The 8,172-nt window shown below is 37.3% G+C and overlaps 1 long non-coding RNA gene across 1 annotated transcript; it reads right to left on the bottom strand.

The window, feature by feature from the left end:
- Positions 1-1,622: 1,622 nt before the first annotated feature.
- On the bottom strand, positions 1,623-7,800 carry LOC147075527 (uncharacterized). Its single transcript, XR_015070009.1, has 3 exons — positions 7,555-7,800; positions 4,253-4,369; positions 1,623-3,076 (listed from the first exon to the last, which is right to left on the bottom strand). It is a non-coding gene; the product is annotated as an uncharacterized LOC147075527 (long non-coding RNA).
- Between the last annotated feature and the right edge of the window lie 372 nt (positions 7,801-8,172).

Here is an 8,172-nt window from a genome sequence, read left to right as displayed (position 1 = left end):
TAATATACATTCCTGTTATTATTCAGCTGTCAAAGTCAGACTAGTCCTTCACACAAAAACCGGTGATAATATCGATTTCCAAAAAATATGTAGCATTGATCTATGCATTACATTTTTTGTAGACGGTGTGTTAATGCTAGTGTATTATTTATCATGTAACTCATCTATCCAAATCAAACCATTCCCTGTGTGAACACGACAGACGCGTCAGTATGAGCACTCTATAGAACAATGACAGGTCATCCATAGACAACAACGGGAGGGGCGAAAAAAGTAGGACCAGTCGTTGTGAATGTCTCGGCTTTCTACTTGAGTCAGCAATGCATTAACCTAACCCATTAGGTTAACTTCACTAAATGTCACTTAGTGTCTTTGAATGATCAAAAAATTATAGGTAATTTCTTTGCCATATTATTATACTTATTAATTTTTTACGTCACTCGTATAAAATTGATAACGCAATGATTCATTGAATAACTAGCTACTAAATGCGAAAACAAGTTAATTTTTATGATATTACGCAGAAGCATAATATAAAACCTACGCGAATTTCAGGATCCCAATCAGCGAATCCAGACGTCCTGATTTTTGTGGGACTTCCCGAAAAGAAAAAATTGATTGTCCCGTGCGGGATAACTAAATTATTCACGATTATTCAACAAAAATACAAATTATACGTTTAGGTTTAGACATAGGTTCCTATTCAAGTTATTCCCGGAAGAAGACACTTAAAATATTTTCAAGCTAATTTTATTTATTTTTAGAACAGGTAGGTACCAACCATAGATTAAATATAAGAGTAGCTTGATATCAAAGTGGGACAAACACCACGTCCCACTAAATTCATGTTTTGAACGATTATGGTAGTGCAAGTGGTGCTCTCTTCAAAAAATCCGTCAAAAGTATCAAAAACGGTAGTTTTCATTATAGATTATTGAGTTTAATTTTGGTAGTTTATATGAAAAACGGACACTTTATGCCCATGTTTGTGTCTCCTGTAAATTTTTGTAAATGGCTTATGTCCCACTTTGATACCAAGCTTCTCAAACTTCCCAACATTTATTGCTATACTGAACGTGTATTGTCTCAGACGAACTAAATTTAAAATGGTGAGATGCTAGAAGCAGAATGATTATGATGTGTCTGGAAACAAATGCGGCAGTTTTTAAAAATTAATAAAAACAAAAATGGGATTTTTCAGCAGCTGCCTCCAGAAAATTGCCACTTTTGTTTCTATCAATTTTTAAAAATAGGTAACTATGAAACGTTATACCAACATGTTGCTTCTCAGTACGCCTACCAAATTTAAACATAACTACCAAATTTAAAAATCATAACTACGGCTTTTCACCAGTGTGTGTTATTTTATGCCTTTTAAGTGTACTGCGACGCGAAAAATTGATTGAACATACATCGCATTTATATATTTTTTCACCAGTATGAATATTTCTATGTTCAATTAGATTACCAAGCGAATAGCTTTTATATGAACAATAATCACACCGATGTGGCTCTTCGTCACTATGCGACCTTTTATGCACTCTAAGTGTACTAACACGCGAGAAATTGATTGAACATACATCGCATTGATATTTTTTTTCACCAGTATTTTTTGTTGTTTTACAGTTTATATGTTGTTTTAGAGTACCAAGCAGAGAGCATTTATATGAACAAAAATCACACATATATTGCTTTTCGCCACTATGTGTCACTGCATGTCTTTTTAGATAAACGCACAACGAGAATGATTTTGAACATATATTGCAATGATAAGGTTTTTCAATAGTATGTTTCAATTTGTGTGTTTTGAGATCAGCGCGCATCGAGTATTTAAACAAGCAAACATCGCATTGGTATGATTGTACTTTCATATGTCTAATCTTGTGTTTTTCGAGGCGAGCAAGACACAAGCTTTTAAACGAGCATACATCGCATTGATGTGATTTTTCTCCATGACTTATTATTTTATGTATGTTGAACGTACTGAGCCTCGCGCATTTAAATGAACAAACTTCGCATAAATATGGTTTTGTACCAATGTGTCTGAATCTGTGGCTTTTGAGTTCACTAGGACTATTGAATTTACTAGAGCAAATATTGCATTGATATGGCTTTTCACCAGTGTGTGTCATTTGATGTAATTTCAGTGAACCAAGGCGCGAGAAACTGTTTGAACAAACATCGCACTCATATTTTTTTTACCACTATGTTTCCTGGCATGTAGTCTAAGTCCATCACGTCGCAAGCATTTATAAGAGCAAACACCGCAGTGAAAGACTTTTGTTGCAGTATGTGTGATTTTATGACTTTGGAGATATTTGCGTCTCGCAAATTTACGAGGGCAGATATCACATTGATACGGCTTTCCGCCAGGATGTTTCCTTATAGTGTGTATTTCGAAATCATCAAGCTTCGTGGATTCAAATGAGCAAATGTTGCATAGATATGATTGCTTACAAGCGTTTATAATTTTATGGCTTTTGAGAGTAGTACGTTTCGTACATTTACGAGAAATATCTAATTGATGTGGGTTTTCACCAGTGTGCGTCAATTTATGTATTTTTAGATCACTACGCAGAGAGCATTTAAATGAACAATAATCACACTGATATTGTGGCTTCTCATCGCTATGTGTTATTTTATGTCTTTTGAGAATAGCGTGCAATGAGAATGATTTTAAACATACGCTGCAATGATAAGGTTTTTCTACGGTATTTGTCATTTTATGTATGTTTAATATCGCAGACTTCGCGCATGAATTAATTTTATGGCTTTTCAGTGCACTTTGGGATCCGAGAACCTCGTAACAATCACTGCAAATGAAATTACGTGGATATAGAATGACTCTTTTCACCTTAAGCTGAACCACCTTCGGAGAATTGAGTTCTTTTAACACTTCCTGTTTCACGTCTTGATCATCTATGGTCATGTGTGAATACTTTACCCTCGTATCTTGTATTTGTTTGGTAGCAGAATCAAGACGTTTGTAGAGTTCATCCCCATTGTTAAATTTATCGGAATTCATTGTGCTCAGCGTTCTTCCATGCTTATTATGACATGCATATATTATATATGGCTGGAAGAAATATATACAAGATGATTAATATTGTTGTAATCGAAGTATGATTTTTGTAATGTTATAAATGAGCGATAAAATAACAAATTTTGTTTTCCTGTGACGTCAAATTACTTGAGACTTTATATTATGACTTATTAACAGCGGATGGTGTCGCAACATGGTGTCTTTTTCGACGGCTAACCTAGCGATAGTCATGAGATTTAAATAACATATTATACAGAGCTATTCCCGAAAGACGCAGGTTCGATTCTAACTGGGTATAAAAAAAGATTTTTTTCTATTGGTTATTTATTTCTTAGAAGTGTTTTCAAATTATGTTTGTCCATTGAAAATATTGTAACAATCATAAATATTGTGAATTATTTCTTGAATAGAAAAAATAGTTAATTTCATTATTATCAAGTTCAAGTAAGTTACAACATCTTGGAGTGATCCGTGACGTCGGTTTGTAATTAATGTAATTAATACCTATTTTCATTTAAAATACAAAATCTAACTGCCGATAATAACTCAATTTAGAAAGCGCTTCAGAGAATATTGTAAAAACTAATATTTTAGAATTCGTCGCAATTAGATAAGATGCATATATCACTGTGTTCAATGAGCGTGGGCGCGAATTCCGAGATGCAGGTTTGATTTCTACTGGGTGTCAAAAAGATTTTTTCTATTCTTATTCTTTTGTTCTTTCTATTCTATTGTTCAAACCATAAATCTTGTGAATTATTCCTTGAATTAAAAAAAGGTTAATACATAGTTATGTATATTAGCACCTTTACATTATTAGTGACTTGCCAGATATATTTTCAAACTATTTCTGTATATCTTCCAATTATAAGCGTGCATCTAAATATCAAACACGTTATGCGTCAATAATTCGCAAGAATATGAGGCGGTGTACGCGTGTCTAGTAATCGAACAATTGTATCAAGATGGCCACGCGGCTTTAGCGTCGGCCTACACCGTCGTGGGTCCGAGGTTTGAGTCCTAGGTCTGGCAAGTACACATATTGTGTTTCAATTTGTGTATGGGTCAGATTATTGACCTAATAGGTTGAGCAAGAGGGAGACATCCATTTTTCGTAAAAACAAAAATATGTTAATACAAATCTCTACTCTGTGGAGGCCCACATGAACTGATTAGGAACGAACCTAGATCTGAAAAATTAATACTCACCAAAGACGGATTTGGGCGTTCCCCAGATTCGACGAACGTATGACAGCTTTCATTGTCAGTCTCTCTGAGAAGAGGATCAACTTCACATATTATTTCCACGTCAGGTTTGATGTCGACCTATAAACAAAATAGTAAGTATGCACTGTCATTAATATATTTAGGCTCAAAATAAATAATGTGTTTGACGAGATATCGTTGTATAACAGAATCATTAAGCCTATTCCAGACCAATTTAAATACAGTGTCACCTTAAAGCAGACTTAGAATGCGGCACCTTTAACTTTTACTTTCAAATTGTCAATGGATAGATTTTGACCACAGGGAATCCATAGAAAATTGGAAACGGAGTTAGTACATTGTACTATCCCCACGTTTGTTGTCCTGGTTTGTAGAGTTTCCTTTGAAGAGAAATGAGCTTAAGCTGATACTAAGGCTAAGAACAGGACACACAAACGGTAAACGATTTGATTTCCTCATGGGAAGAAGCGATCCGCAGCTCTGCAATGAATGTGATGTTTTGGAGGATATTGTACATATGCAGTACAATGCGCAAAATGTAAACAACACAGAGTACAGCTGCGTACTGCGGATATCATTGAGAATGCAAGTGCCTTGGAGTTGAGTAGGACGGAAGAGATTGGCAGAATTGTAAAGTTTTTTAGCAGAATTGGAGTGAGGGTCTGTTCGGCGCATCCTCTTCTAGATGAGAAGAGGCGATATGATAAATGACACACAAATGAACCCACAAACAGTCTAATATACCTGGGAATAACCTTAGACTGGACGCTGTCCTATAAAGAACACTGCATTAATACAAAAAAGAAGACAGAGGCCAGAAACAGCATTCTGAGAATACTAAGTGGCAATACGTGGGGAGCTCAACCACATACACTCAGGGTCTCAGCCCTTGCACTATGCAACTCGGTGGCCGAGTGCGCTTGTCCGGTATGGCACAAGTCTGCGCACAAGAGACATGTGGACACTGCGCTTAACGAACTCTGCCGGATCGTGATGGGGTGCTTGACACCCACGCCTGACAACAAAGTTCACATGCTTACAGGAATCCCCACCCCACCCCGCCAATCTGACGCTAAACTGCAGCTCGAGTTGAAAAGGCAGCTCAAGAGAGGGGCCCGCGACACATCATGCCATGTGTATCAAATGTGCAAAACAAGCATCAAATCCAGAAGCAACTTTATGGCAACAACCATACCTCTGACCGTCCCACCCGAAGAAGATATACTATCCGCATGAGAGGCGAACCTAGCCTCTGAGGGTCTCGAAGATTGGATGAAGCCAGCAGAGCATCTCCCACCCGGAACTAATCTCGGGTACCGTACGTGGAAAGCCATAAACAGACTGAAAATCATGGTAGGGCGCACTTGAGACAACATGGTGAAGTTGGGGTTCTCCGATGACCAAACCTGTGAGTGCGGTGAAATGCAAAGCATGGAGCACCTTTTTTCATGCACGGCTTGCCCAGAAAGCTGCAATTTCGACGAGGTCCTATAGGCGAGGAAAATGGTGTGGCCTTTGACAACTTCTGGAGTGACACAATGTAGCTATTGAAGATCCGACACGACGAAGAATACTGAGACTTTCTGGAGAGATGAAAACGGAAAATTAACAAAAATAAATGATTCTAATTAATTCACATAGGTATAACATGTAAAAACAAAGCTAAAACAATACAGATAAACTAAACTATGTGAAGAGAACTACACGTCCTAATATGACGCCATATTTTTTTTAAAAGTATTATAAATACTTGGCCTTTGTTGGCGACCAGCTCGGTCGGCCCGATGGGATTTTTTAAAACTATTCTAACTTCAAAGTTTCTAATGAAGCGACAGCAGCGTCTGCTTTTTGAATATATCTAATATTGTCATTGGATCCTTCATTCGCCGCCTTTTAAAATGTGCCGCATCTAAACAATGCATATCCTGCGAAACCCCACGGAACGTCACCGTAAATATATTATATCTGCCTACAAACAACTGACCTATACAATAATTACATATGAAGCTAGACGTCACAGTGTATAGGTATAAGGACACTTAATGAATGTCCACACCTGCAAACGACGATACCACATAATACAAATTTGGCGTAAGTTCTGAATTGAAACAATCCACACCTGTCGTACAAAAGTAATTCTTATCTATACATATTATAGTCCCACGTGCAAACGTTGACGTCATCAAAGCCGTCGCATCGAATGTCTTCGAGAAAAGGTGCTGAGTAGGATACGTGGCCCTATACGTGGAAACCGGGTGCACTACACCAGGGAACACAGAATTAATGGGGACTGAAATACCTAACGGGTGTGGAGTAAGAGGCAATCGATCTAAAGTGTGGAAGACTATGGAATAAAATAAACACATGTCAAGAATACACTTGTATTTCGTTCTGACAACTGCTCTCGGTTTAGGCACTGAAGTTCATTCAATATTGGTGTATTGTAAGGCTGCAACACACACTATTGCACGTCTATAATGTGAGGTTCATTTTCGTAGAAGACTCTCGCGTGGTGCAGTGTGTAAGGCGCTCGCCTTCCATCCGGGAGCTCCGGGTTCGACCCAGTAAGGTTAAAAATATATTTACATAATCTAATAGATAGGTAAATAAAAAAAGCCAGGGAGTTTTGCCACTGTTATTGGGCTTCACGGCCTGTTGTGGTGTTTAACAAAGAAACAAAAAGAAAAAAAACCCTGCATCAAAAGGTAGTGTATTGGGTTATTATAGCATAACGGAAGTCTATTTATTAATCTGTTCTGTGCTCAAAACCCTCCAATAAGTATATTGGGTACAAGTTGTTATGGGGAAGCCAGCGGCAAACACATTTTGAAAATAGCCGATATACTGGATTATTTGTTAGGTTGAGTTAGTTTAGGTCAGGTTAAATTAGGTAAGGTTATAATTATTGAATTCAAAAATTAGGTATGACAATATCGGCTATGACAATTAGCGCGGTTCCCGCCTGCCTTCCCCATAACCGTCTTGTACGAAGTTGTAATGATCAAAACGCCAATCTTGGTAGATATATAATGTATTTTACTGCGAACCGACAACATATTCAAAGACACTGACAGACAAGCTGTGTACATGGTTACTGTTTTTTTTAAGAATAAATAACGCGTGTCATGTGGTGTAACAACAAGTAAATTACTATGGGGTGGTTACTACTTGTCCACACTTCATTTAATATGATAATATGACCGCATTGTGTTTCAAACAATTGGTTCTGCACCTTCATTGGTATGCGACAAGCACTGTACAATAATTAGAAAACTTAAACATACTATATTATTTCGAATGCTCGATACGGAATTGTTGAAGAAAATGTGGTTGCGACGTTTGTCCTTCCGGGCTGTGCGAGCGCTTTATCGGTATATAGATAGAACTGAACGACGTTCCGGGATCGGTGTCAACGTCTTCTGGTTCACTTTTAATTTCCATCTTTAAAAATGTTACGTAAATTGAATGAACAATAATTGGCATCAGTGACAGCTGACAGCTCACGAAAACGTTACTAAAATAGTGTCAGTGTTGCCACACCAGAGAGAAGGTTGCACTAAAAAACGACGAAATAAAATTTAGTTATAATAATATGTGTGGTAGATTAACATAACAACTCATTGAGAGCAACGTAGGTATGTTGGTAAACAATCTATGTACCTATTTAGGAGAATGCTTCCATCCAATGAATTGGGTTCCGGCAGCTAAACGACTCACTGAACAGCTGACTTCGGTTCAGAACTAGGTAGTCTGAAGTTTCATACCAAACCATTTCTGACGGTCAGAGAATGGTTTGATTTTGGCTAGAACAGTGAACCAAACGCAAATCTTAAACGGTTTACCTACTTTCTACGCCTTCGATAATAATTATTTTACTTATATTGTCTATGGTCATACGGATG

This window comes from Rhyacophila brunnea, unplaced genomic scaffold (genome assembly GCF_057557595.1).
Source record: "Rhyacophila brunnea isolate RB1 unplaced genomic scaffold, BYU_Rbru_1.0 scaffold_142, whole genome shotgun sequence".
In the NCBI taxonomy this organism is placed as follows: domain Eukaryota; kingdom Metazoa; phylum Arthropoda; class Insecta; order Trichoptera; family Rhyacophilidae; genus Rhyacophila; species Rhyacophila brunnea.
This window is presented reverse-complemented; position numbering and strand designations above follow the sequence as displayed.